The sequence below is a fragment of the Suncus etruscus genome, chromosome 1 (assembly GCF_024139225.1).
Source record: "Suncus etruscus isolate mSunEtr1 chromosome 1, mSunEtr1.pri.cur, whole genome shotgun sequence".
NCBI lineage: Eukaryota > Metazoa > Chordata > Mammalia > Eulipotyphla > Soricidae > Suncus > Suncus etruscus.
The window spans coordinates 24,845,684-24,858,686 of NC_064848.1; the positions used below are offsets into that span (position 1 = coordinate 24,845,684).

Below are 13,003 nucleotides of genomic sequence, written 5' to 3' on the forward strand. Positions count from 1 at the left end.
TGGCAGGCTCGGGGAACCATATGGGATGCCGAGATTTGAACCACCGTCCTTCTGCATGCCAGGCAAATGCCTTACCTCCATGCTATCTCTCTGGCCCTGAGATAAGGTTTTTAAGTTCAACTCTATGTCTTTCTCTTCTAACTTAAATAGTTGTTTAAATTTTACCTATTCAGAGCTTCTGACACACTGAAATATTATTATTTCTTAGTTTTCATGTTTGAACCTATGGCTTAATTTGTACATTGAAACATGTCTGCATGAGCCTTCATCAGTAGGGCCACAAGAAAATATAAACATTGCTTTTCCATATTTTCAGCACAGGAAGAATAGATTGAATAGTATCCTAGAAAGCCTATTGTGAACTTGCATACTTGGCAAAAGATTGTAGCAAACTGTTCCGCTTCCATATTTTGAGCAGGGGTTAATTAATCTTCAATGTCTCCTTACCAAATATCTCCATTAACACCCATAGCTTTGAATGACCGGCTAAAACATGGGAGGCAGGGTTGATGAAGTTGGCTTAGGTTTTTTCTGGAGTGTGAGACCATGCAAATCCATCAAAAATACTGCATGCAATGCAATCAGTACATGTCATCTTATTACAGCCATCTAATTTCTCTACTGAGGTCTCACAGCACAAGCAGTTCTTGGAGTTAGGAGTCAGTCCTAACTTTCCATCTCTTCCAGTGCTTTCTGTATCACACTCTTCCCATACCTCTACTTCAAAAAACTTTTACTGACTTCTGCTTGCAGGTACTAGTTGCGAACACCGACAGACACCTTACATCAGGGGTCTCACACTCAATTTACCTGGGGGCCGCAGGAGGCAAAGTCGGGGTGAGGTAGGGCTGTATAAGGGATTTCACAAAAAAAAAAAAAAAAAAAAAAAAGGACAGCGGGCAGGAGCAGCGGAAATGACGTCTGTGCTAGGTGCAAAGTATTAGCAATTATTTGGTTACTGAATATTCGCAATAAAAAATCATAATAGTAAGAAAAAATCGCAAAAAATCACATTGAACATTTGCATACCTCGAACGGAACTGCTCGGGGTATACGAATGTTTAATGCGATTTTTTTTCTTACTAATGCGATTTTTTTTCTTTTTTTCTTTTTCTTTATTTTTAAAAATTTTTCTTTTTCAAGCTCCACACCAGGATTTATGAATAATCACCATCAGAGGCAATCCACTCCATGCTATCTCTCCAGCCCCTTAGAATGGTTTTCTGACTTTTTCCTTTTGGACTGGTATATACTTATGGGGAAGTTAAAAGGAAGAGTGAGGTAGGCAGGGAGGGGGGAGAGAGGGAGGGAGGGAGAGAGGGAGGGAGGGAGAGAGGGACGGAGGGAGGGAGGGGGAGAGGGAGAGAGGGAGAGAGAGAGAGAGAGAGAGAGAGAGAGAGAGAGGGAGAGAGAGGGAGAGAGAGAGGGAGAGAGGGAGAGAGAAAGAGAGGGAGAGAGAGGGAGAGAGAGAGGGAGAGAGGGAGAGAGAGAGAGGGAGAGAGGGAGAGAGAACTAATGCGATTTTTATTGCGATTATTCGGTAAGCGAATAATCGCGAATACTGCGATATTTGAAGGCCGGCCGCGGGCCACAAAATGTTGTACAGAGGGCCGCAAACGGCCCGCGGGCCGCGAGTTTGAGACCCCTGCCTTGCATGGAGAGACCCCATGGTAGTCAGCCAGCACAAGGTACAGAAGGTGAAATTTTAGCTGGCGCAAATCTGCAAGGTCCAGCCAGACTCTTTTTTTTTTTTTTTAACTCTTATCTTTTTTTTTTTTTTTTGCATATTTTTTTTTTTATTTAAACACCTTGATTACATACATGATTGTGTTTGGGTTTCAGTCATAAAAGGAACACCACCCATCACCAGTGCAACATTCCCATCACCCAAGTCCCAAATCTCCCTCCTCCCCACCCAACCCCTGCCTGTACCCTAAACAGGCTCTACATTTCCCTCGTACATTCTCAATATTAGGACAGTTCAAAATGTAGTTATTTCTCTAACTAAACTCATCACTCTTTGTGGTGAGCTTCCTGAGGTGAGCTGGAACTTCCAGCTCTTTTCTCTTTTGTGTCTGAAAATTATTATTACAAGGGTGTCTTTCATTTTTCTTAAAACCCATAGATGAGTGAGACCATTCTGCGTTTTTCTCTCTCTCTCTGACTTATTTCACTCAGCATAATAGATTCCATGTACATCCATGTATAGGAAAATTTCATGACTTCATCTCTCCTGACAGCTGCATAATATTCCATTGTGTATATGTACCACAGTTTCTTTAGCCATTCGTCTGTTGAAGGGCATCTTGGTTGTTTCCAGAGTCTTGCTATGGTAAATAGAGCTGCAATGAATATAGGTGTAAGGAAGGGGTTTTTGTATTGTATTTTTGTGTTCCTAGGGTATATTCCTAGGAGTGGTATAGCTGGATCGTGTGGGAGCTCGATTTCCAGTTTTTGGAGGAATCTCCATATCGCTTTCCATAAAGGTTGAACTAGACAGCATTCCCACCAGCAGTGGATAAGAGTTCCTTTCTCTCCACATCCCCGCCAACACTGTTTATTCTCATTCTTTGTGATGTGTGCCATTCTCTGGGGTGTGAGGTGGTATCTCATCGTTGTTTTGATTTGCATCTCCCTGATGATTAGTGATGTGGAACATTTTTTCATGTGTCTTTTGGCCATGTGTATTTCTTCTTTGTCAAAGTGTCTGTTCATTTCTTCTCCCCATTTTTTGATGGGGTTAGATGTTTTTTTCTTGTAGAGTTCTGTCAGTGCCTTGTATATTTTGGAGATTAGCCCCTTATCTGATGGGTATTGGGTGAATAGTTTCTCCCATTTAGTGGGTGGCTCTTGTATCCTGGGCACTATTTCCTTTGAGGTGCAGAAGCTTCTCAGCTTAATATATTCCCATCTGTTAATCTCTGCTTTCACTTGCTTGGAGAGTGCAGTTTCCTCCTTGAAGATGCCTGTAATGTCCTGGAGTGTTTTGCACTATGTCAGACTCTTACATGATGGGAAGCTTGCAGTTGAGGCTGGAACCAGTACACCATGTCTGCCATCAGGTTCAGGGTGGACTGGAGAAGAATGCGGTAGTAGTATGCAAACAAGTCTGTGTTCATCAGTTCTTTGACCTGACCAGTAGTGGCCATTGAAAAGCACTTGGGTTCTGGGTAGTAAGACAATGAACTTGATCTGAACAGTTTGTCTTTGATCTGGATTTCAAAGTAGTCCTTCAAACAGGTTTTGCAGTATATGTACCTGCACTCTGAAAAGTACATGCACTTACTCCCTAGATTCTCACTGAAATAGATATTACACACAAAAAAATTACTATTGAAGAATTTTTTTTCTTACTGAGCTTCATCAAAGTCCAAGATTTTCTGGATTAGATTTGACAATGATTCCACGTCCTATATGGCTCACTCACCCATGACTTCCTCTTGGTCTCCCTCAGAGCAGGCACAACTCCAACTTCTAGCTCTGCATTGAAAGAGGCTGGCATCATTCTTCTCAGCATTTATTTTTTTCAGAGCACCGATTTTTTGAGCTAAAAGGGAGAGATGATATTCTGCTATGCCCGGGTGTCCTTCTTAAATAACTGCATTCAGGTGAATAGGACACACTTCCATGATACTCTTCCCAAAGGTTGTCCAAGTTCTTGCAGAGAGCAGAGAGTTGAGTTGGTGAGAGCCATTTGTCACTAAGTGTGAATGAGGGTGGGAAGAAATATGCATAATCTGGAGGCAGTTCAAAGTTCAGCACAACTAGAGGCAGAAAGCAAATGATGTATTCAAAGCAACTATTCTGGAGATACTTATTTGAACGGTCACTCACAAATACCCTGAAATTCTGTGGCAAGTCCCAGTATATCCTGGACAGACTCTACTTTTCTGAACTCATTACCTTCATAAATACTGTACTCACCAGCACCAGCAATTCATTCTCCTGAGCTTTTCCATCTTCGTTTAATTTTTCTGACATTTAATTTTCTGATCCCCGCTTGTTGGCCCATTGTGGAGACTTCTCTTGATTATTATTTGTGGTTCATTTGTTTTGTCCCATAGATTCTTTAAATTTTTTGAGCATCCTTCAAATTTCTTCTCTAAAGTCCTTCTGAGAGAGGTTTTGTAGGTGGCTGGTACTTGTTGAGTCTTCAGAGCTATCACCTTTATTCTCTAAGCATGGTGATGTTCTGCATTGCTTTTCCATTGTGTCCTGTTTCAGTGTGATTATTTCTATGTGTTTGCTGAAGTCCATTGACTAGGGGTAAGTGCACCTGTGGAGTGAAGTGGAGCAGATATATTCCTCTATTTTTGTCCTTTTGGATGGATGGTGCTCACCTGCTTTGGCTGCCACAGAGGGAGTTGGGTCTCCTTCCTGTTTTTGTCCTTTTGGTCACCTGGCACGCACCTGCTCCAGCTGCCATGGATGCAGCCACGGAGACCCAGCTGGAGTTGGGAGCCCAGTTTTTGTCCTTTTGGGTAGGGAGCCATAGTTATGTTTTAGACATACGGTATTTCTGCAGTAATATCACTACTAAAGATAGTTCTTTTTATACAATAGTCTTAGTCCTCAAATTTTTATCCTTTGTATCTTAAAAGCCTACCATTTTCATTCTAATTTCTTTCTTCCATCTTTTTTTGGGGGGGGTCACATCCGGTGGAGCCCAGGGGTTACTCCTAGCTCTGTGCTCAAAAATCACTCCTGGCAGGTTCGGGGACCATATGGGATGCCAGGGATCGAACCTGAGTCCATCCTGGATCAGCAGCGTGCAAGGCACCCTGTGGTATCAGCTCCATTCCCTCTTCCTTCCATCTTTGAAATTTTCCATTGATCCTTCAAAGCACAATTAGATTATTAACTTCTTTTGTCTAAACTTTCATAGCCTCCCTGGACAATTAGTCACACCATCTTCCTTTATTATCTTTCCATTAACTAGTAAATTTTTTAAAACCATCTTTAATAAGACATAGTTTATGCACAATGAGCTGCACTCATTTTTACTGTATAGAACTCTGAATTTTGTAGGGGTGAGGAGTTTAGACTACATTAGGCTATGCTCAAAGCTTACTCCTATCACTCCTGGTGATGTAGGAGAATGAAATCTAGGGTTACCATATGCAAGGCAAGTACCTAACCTACTATAGTATGTCTTTGGCCCCAAGTACTATAAATTTTCATAAGTATTTGTGCCTGCTTATCTACCACAATAATCAGTATAAAGAAGAGTTCCATCACTCCCAAGTTCTTTTTTTTGTTTTGTTTTGTTTTGTTTTTGGGCCACACCCAGCGGTTCTCAGGGGTTACTTCTGGCTGTCTGCTCAGAAATAGCTCCTGGCAGGCACGGGGGACCATATGGGACACCAGGATTCGAACCAACCACCTTAGGTCCTGGATTGGCTGCTTGAAAGGCAAACACCACTGTGCTATCTCTCCGGGCCCCCAAGTTCTTCCATATTCAGTTAACCATTCCCTGTTCTCCACTGTTATCAGAGAAAATCACTCATCAACCTCTGCAGTGTAAATTATGTTTGTGTTTTTTTAATTTCCTATAAATATAATCAACAGTGTCTCAAGTCTTGACTTATTTTGTTTAGAACAATATTATGTGATTTTCCTACAATGTTGTTACATCAGTTCTTTGTTTATTTTGTGGCTAAGTATCCATTATTTCAATATGTCATACAAATGGACCAAAATTTCCTATATTCTTATTTCTATATATTGCTCAGTTTTTAACATTGTTTTGTACTATAGCACATTATATGTTAATTACCATTATATTTAATGTAATTAAATATATTCATATATATTTAATGTAAATATATTTATATTTAGTGGAAAACTCTAAAGATTTGTAATTCTAAAATAGTGCATGTGAATTGTTCAATAAAGATTCATCAAATGGTAAATGCTTAATAAATAATAGCTAATGTTTTTCTTTTAGCTCTGTGGGTCTCAGTTTTTCTTATGTATAGGAGAAAAATGCATAAGTTTTGCCTTCTATACCAATACACATATTAGGGCTCTCTATCTCATAAAAGGTATTTTCCCAGCATTTGATTAAAGTACTTTTCTCTACCAATTCAGGAATAAGGATACTGACAGGGACACAAAAGACAGACCAATTTGTGTCCATGAAATAAGATATTCAGCAGAGGGGCCAGAGCCATAGCACAAGTGGTACTACCTTGCCTGCGCTAGCTTAGGATAGCCCAGTTTGATCCCCCCTGTCCCATATGGTCCCCCAAGCCAGGAGCTATTTCTGAGTGCATAGCCAGGAGTAACCCCTGAGTGTCACCAGGCGTGGCTCAAAAACAAACAAACAAACAAACAAACAGAAAAAGATATTCAGCAGAACTAATATATGAGGTTGATGGCTATGGGGAGCCAAAGTTCATGGGAGGTCATATGTAGAAACTAGATTTGATCAGGAAATTTTTTTGAGTGTCCGGGAGCATTGAATTCAACCCTTCTTGTCAATAAAGTAGTTTTACAAAGACTGGAAGCATCGATTTTGCACACTTTATAATATAGCATTCTGGTTGTCTCATGCTACCCCTTGGCTCAAAGTCCTTCATTAGGTACCGGTCCCATTTTACCTACCAGTAATGCTTAGTGAAACTTGATTTCATTACAGGCTGGTGGCCTGTTAGGTATAATCTGCTCACTAATACCTATGATTCTGCTAATTCATAGAGGAAAGGATATGTATTGCTCATATATCTTTTTAATGTTCTCATATGTATTTCAGTTCCAGCTGCAATGTCAATGAATTGTAAAAATCTTCAGCTAGAAAAAGAAACACTGTTGAGATTACTAAGTGGCAGGGACACAAAAGGTTGAACAAGATAGGGTAGATTAGAAGTGATTTAAGAATAGTGGTGGATGGTGGAGAGAGAGATAGTCTGAGGGTTAGGGAATTTACCTTACATTCAACCAACATTTTCTCCCTCCCGCCCCAGCACCAAGAACCAACAGGAGTGACCCCTGAGCATAGAGTAGGAGTAAGCCCTGAAAAATGGAAGGGAGTTGTTTGCTTGAATGATTGTCTTACAACCTTTGACTTTGAATCTGTGTTTCCTCTGACTATTCAAATGTGTTTCTTGAGGGCTTTAAAATGTTGAATTCAATTTTCTGATCCATTTTCCACTCTGTGTCTCTAAACTGGTGCATTTAGTTAATCAACATTGAGAGATGATTATCATGAAATTTTGTGTGATCCTTTTGTAGAAGTTTGGTATTTTTGTGGAGTTCTTCTTTTAAGGTTACCTCCTTGAGTCTGTATAGATCCTGAACTGTTGTTTATCCATGAATCTGTATATGAAGCTGTTTGAAGGAAGGCCTTCAAACCTGAATGAGGGTCTGGCTGGGTGAAATATTCCTGGTGAGGAGCTCCTTCCGTTGATGTTTTTCACTATATCCCACCACTGCCTTTGGACTTGGAGGGTTTGCTTGAGATCTGTTGTAAATCTTGATGATGCTTCTTTGAAAGTAATGTCTCTTATTGATCTTGCTGCTTATAGTATCTATTTCTATTTGTACTTTTCATTATTATGACTAGGATATGCCTTGGGGTGTTTTTGTTTTGAGGGGGTTTCTTTTAGCTGGTACTCTTTGAGTATGCAAGATGTAATTGTATGTACTCTTTAACTCTGGGAGTTTCTCAGCAATGATGTCTTTGACTGTTGTTTCTTTTTGCTTGTTTGTTTGTTTTTGGGTCACACCCGACAGCATTCAGGAGTTACTACTGGCTCTATGCTCAGAAATTGCTCCTGGCAGGTTCAGGGGACCATATGGGATGCTGGGATTCGAACCACCATCCTTCTGCATGGAAGGCAAATGCCTTACCGCCATGCTATCTCGCCGGCCCCTTGACTGTTGTTTCTTCATAAAGGTTTTCTTCTGGTTTTCTGGAACTCCAGTGTTGAATTTATCCCAAATTTCTATTGTTGTTTGTTTATTTTAATGACTTCTCCATCTTATGCTGTGTTAATTTGAAGGTTTTTTTTTCCCCATCTGTTACTGTCTGGAGGTTTTCTGTGCCTCATCTTTGACCTCACTGTCCTAGCATCTGTTTCTCTGCTGGTGAGGCTTTTCCCTGAGTTTTCCATTTTGCTTACCACATTTTCCAGGTTCACTTCTGTTTATATTTTTCTTTTCTGCTCTCATATCCTCCTGTGTTTTTTGGCAGTCTGTTCCATTGTTTCTTTGAGCTCAATGAACATTTTAAGCATTTCTACTCTACTCCATTTCACAGAGGTTATATAGGATATTAGCACTGATTGACTCAATCAGTCTGTAGGATTGCAGTCTTCACTAGGAAGGTATGGTGGGGTTTGTTTTACTTTACCATGATTCTTTGTGGTCTCAAAATGTTTCTTTCCTTTCTCACTTTCAGTGTTCTCCATTGCCAGGGAGGCATCTTGGGAGTTTATGTCTGTGAGAAATTATCATTTGACTGTGTACGCTTTGGCCTGCTTGGCCTTTGACCTGGGTGGATATTTAGGCTACACTCCTCTTTGTTGTTGTGGGTGCTGGTGCAGGTTTGCCACGTGACTCAGGCTCATCACAAATTCTTACCCACAGAAAGTCTCTTTTTTCTTTGTTGCAGTCACCCTTGCAAGTCTACTGCAAGGCCTACACTCACCCCATATTTGAGCCTGATGTAAGCCCCTTTATTGTTGGGGCCACTCTTGCCAGATCCCTGCAGTTCCTGCACTCACCATTGATCTCAATATTTATCTCTTAAATATTTGCCTCTTTATCATTTATCTTTTAAATATCTCTTAAATATCAAACCCCTCTATTAAGATATGTAACAGTTGGATATAGTTTGTTTTATATATAAAAGCATCTTTATTCTGTAAAATGCAAAATAAGAGCTAATATAAAAAGTTGGCATTTAAAAACATTAAGTTGTATATTAATATATATTGTATAATAATATATTGTATAATGCTCAGGGGTTACTCCTGGCTATGTGCTCAGAAATTGCTCCTGGCTCGGGGGACCATATGGAACACCAGGCGATCAAACTTCGGTCCGTCCTAGGTCAGCCACGTGCAAGGCAAACGCCTTACCGCTGCACCACTGCTCTGGCCCTATGATTCATTTTTTGTATAATTCAAGATAATACTTCTCAACAGAGGGTCAAGTGGCCCCTAGGATATTCTCAATCGGGCTAGAGGTAAGAAATAGTGTAATTCGGGAGTCCAGTATGAAACTAGGGATTAACTGGTAAGACAAAATACTGCAAGGAAACAAGATTGGAAAGAAACCATGGTCAGGAAAAGGTTAAAACATTCTGACCTAAAATATAAAATGGCATTTAGAATGTTTTCTGTCACAGCCTTCCAGTCCTTCTCAGAAGCAACAATTCATCACTTATTTTTCAGCATATTCTGAGCATACAGTGCATACTCTGTAAATTATCAGTTAATTAATTTCCTTATTTTTAATTAAATTTTTAGTTTAGACATTGCGTTTTACAGATTTGTTCATAATATGGTTATTTCTGCCACTCAATATTTTACCAAAAATTTACTCCACACTGGTCATAAGTTTACCAACCTCCCCCAAAACCTGCTCCTTGGTAGGTAAGAATAATTACATAGTATTTTAATTTTTTTTTTTTTTTTTGGTTTTTGGGTCACACCAGGCAGTGCTCAGGGGTTACTCTTGGCTCTACACTCAGAAATCACTCCTGGCAGGCTCGGGGGACTATATGGGATGCTGGGATTTGTCCTTCTGCATGCAAAGCAAACACCCTACCTGCATGCTATCTCTCCGGCCCCAATTTACATAGTATTTTCTGTACTACTGCTGGGAAATTAGAATGAAAGTTATGGGGTATCAGGCAGCTGTGCTGTCCACAAATTTGAGGATCTGTAGAACAAGGCTGATGAGTTCTTATGGGGACAGCAGTGATTCACAGGGATTCTCTGCCTGTCCCAGTGCAATCAGCTGTGAGGCCAGAACATCCATGAGTTTCTTCTGCTAGTTGGGGCTCCCTTTTGAGTGTTACATGAGTCTATAGCATTGACGACTTGCAGATATGGAATGGCTGCTAGGGGTGTCTGGACGTAAAAAGGCATGGCAGGAAACTTTCTGTCTCTAAAGCTCACTGGAGATTTTAACCGAAAGACCAGCATACCAGGAATGCTTGGCTGCTAGGGGTCTCTTCAGAAACAAGTGGAGGGGAGGTGGAGCTGGATCTTTGATGTGGAGATAGTTGTAGAATAAATCTATGAGTGCAGCCCCAGGAATTCAGCGGGAGGGAGTATGGGGGGGCCAGGGGCAAGTCCAAAGGGTCCTAGTGAAATCAACTGCATTGTCAGTTAAAGAAAAGTTTCTGGTTTACATTAGAAAAGTTAAATTAGGGGCCGGAGAGATAGCATGGAGCTAAGGCTTTTGCCTCTCATGCAGAAGGTCAGTGGTTCGAATCCCTGCGTCCCATATGGTCCTCTGAGCCTGCCAGGAGCGATTTCTGAGCGTAGAGCCAGGAGTAACCCCAGAGCACTGCCGGGTGTAACCCAAAAACCAAAAAAAAAAAAAAAAAAAAAAAAAGTTAAATTAAATATTTTAAATCTGTTAGAATCTTCTTTAAAAATGTTTTGCTGGGGCCAGACAAATAGCACAGCGGTAAGGCATTTGCCTTGCACGTGGCTGACCTAGGATGGACCCAAGTTCAATACCCAGCATCCATTTGGTCTCCCAAGCCTGCCAGGAACTACTCTTGCCAGGAGTAACCCTTAAGTGCCCCCCAAACCAAAAATAAATAAATAAATAAATAAATAAATAAATAAATTCTTTATTTAAAGACATGTTTTTGCCATTGCTATTTTCCTTATACTCCTTGTTTCTCTTTATGGCTAGAGAAGGCATCTCATCTATGGTCTTTACTGTGTCTTAACTATCAGCATCTTAACTATATGTCTTTATTGCATGAGGCTATGTAAGAGAATAAATTCCTCAGTTATGTTTGGTAAAATGATAAGATTGTAACAGCATTACAATGCAACTTTCTCCAATAAGAAGAATATCACTACAGTTTCTGTGTGAAGTTAAGAAAAGCTAGCAAATCAAATTTACCAATGTGAAGTATAGTAATAAGAGCTATATATAATATAATAATCAGTAATATGAGATAGACTATATAAGAATTGAACTCAGCCTCTTCAATCAAAAAGCCTAGTCTATAAATTCCTCAAGACAACTTTCCCCAAATATAATATCTCAAGGTCAAACAGGAGGGTTAAGTTTTTGCTATGAAGTTGACAAATTCCTTAAGCTGCCTCTGAGCAAGACAACCAAGCCTCCAATTGCAATTCACTCTCAAGCAAGACAAAGGAGAAGCCCAGTGTTGGAGATTACCCACCATAAAGCAATCTGTCAATATAAATATGCTTGGGTGGTGGAATTGAGCTGCTTCACCATTTTAGCTGTCATGTGACTATTAGACATGCTTGGCCTATGGTGCTATATGCCACTCTTTGGCCCAATTAGACATAGCAGACCAGCAGGCCATGAGTAGCTCCTGGAGAGGAATACAATATGCCATTGTTCTGGCATGGTTTCTTGGCAATAGAACATCAACAGATTGAACTGAATTCTGAGCATGAGTGCTGAAAACCCTTGACACGCTGTGCAATGCTGCGTCCCTCCTGCTCACTTCTGCTCATCACTAGTCCTTCTTCTCCTCCTTCCACAAGCTCCTTTTCACAATTGATAAAAGAATCTGTCTTCATAAATTTTTGTTTCAAGAAACAAAGAACCTTGTGTGACATTCTGTGATATAGATATGATCATTCGTATTGCTATTAATTATAAGTAATGTGGAGAGGATATTTAATTTTTAATGCTGCTGTAACACATTACTACAACCTTAGTGGCTTTCACTAATACAAAATATATTGCATTTTACTATAGTTCTGTAAGTATTACTGGGATGGAAGATTTTGAACAGAACTGCATTTCCTTCTTGATAGTTGAGGGCAGAATTCTTTTCCTTGCATTTTTTTTTTTTTTTTGGGTTTTTGGGCCACACCCGGCAATGCTCAGGGGTTACTCCTGGCTGTCTGCTCAGAAATGGCTCCTGGCAGGCACGGGGGACCATATGGGACACCGGGATTCGAACCAACCACCTTTGGTCCTGGATCGGCTGCTTGCAAGGCAAACGCCGCTGTGCTATCTCTCCGGGCCCTTTTCCTTGCATTTTTAGCTTCTAGAGGCTGCCCACATTTCTTGGCTCATGGCCCTCCCCCACTTTTGTCTTTATTGCAGCAAGATTGCTTCTCTCTAATCTGTCTTTTCTAGAAAGATCTTCCTATAACCAGTCAGTAAAGATTATCTGCTTCTCTCTCATGAGAATAGACTGAATTCACATAATTCAGGATGATCCAGAATGACTTTCAACCCCAGAATTCTTTCTTTTCTTTTTTTGGTTTTTGGGTCACACCCAGCAGCGCTCAGGGATTACTCCTGGCTCTAAGCTCAGAAATCACTCCTGGGACCAGATGGGATGCCAGGATTCGAACCACTGACCTTCTGCATGAGACACAAATGCCTTACCTCCATGCTATATCTCCGGCCCCACCCCCAGAGTTCTTAACTCAAATCTGTACATTTTCTTTGCCATAAAAGTAGTGTATTCGGGGCCGGGCGGTGGCGCTGGAGGTAAGGTGCCTGCCTTGCCTGCGCTAGCCTAGGACGGACCGCGGTTCGATCCCCCGGCGTCCCATATGGTCCCCCCAAGAAGCCAGGAGCAACTTCTGAGCGCATAGCCAGGAGTAACCCCTGAGCGTCACAGGGTGTGGCCCAAAAACCAAAAAAAAAAAAAAAAAAAAAAAAAAGTAGTGTATTCATGTGTGTTATAATGTGAACATATTTGTGGTAGGGCATTAATCTGCCTACCTCAAGGTCCAAAATAAATGAATTCCCACAAGAAAGAGGCATTTGTTCTATGTGATCCTATGTTGTGAAGGATTTGGGGGGAAAATTC

General features: G+C 40.7%; 1 pseudogene; it reads right to left on the reverse strand.

The window, feature by feature from the left end:
* Nucleotides 1–425: 425 nt before the first annotated feature.
* LOC126000820 (E3 ubiquitin-protein ligase RNF14-like) lies at nucleotides 426–3,981 on the reverse strand (annotated as a pseudogene).
* Between the last annotated feature and the right edge of the window lie 9,022 nt (nucleotides 3,982–13,003).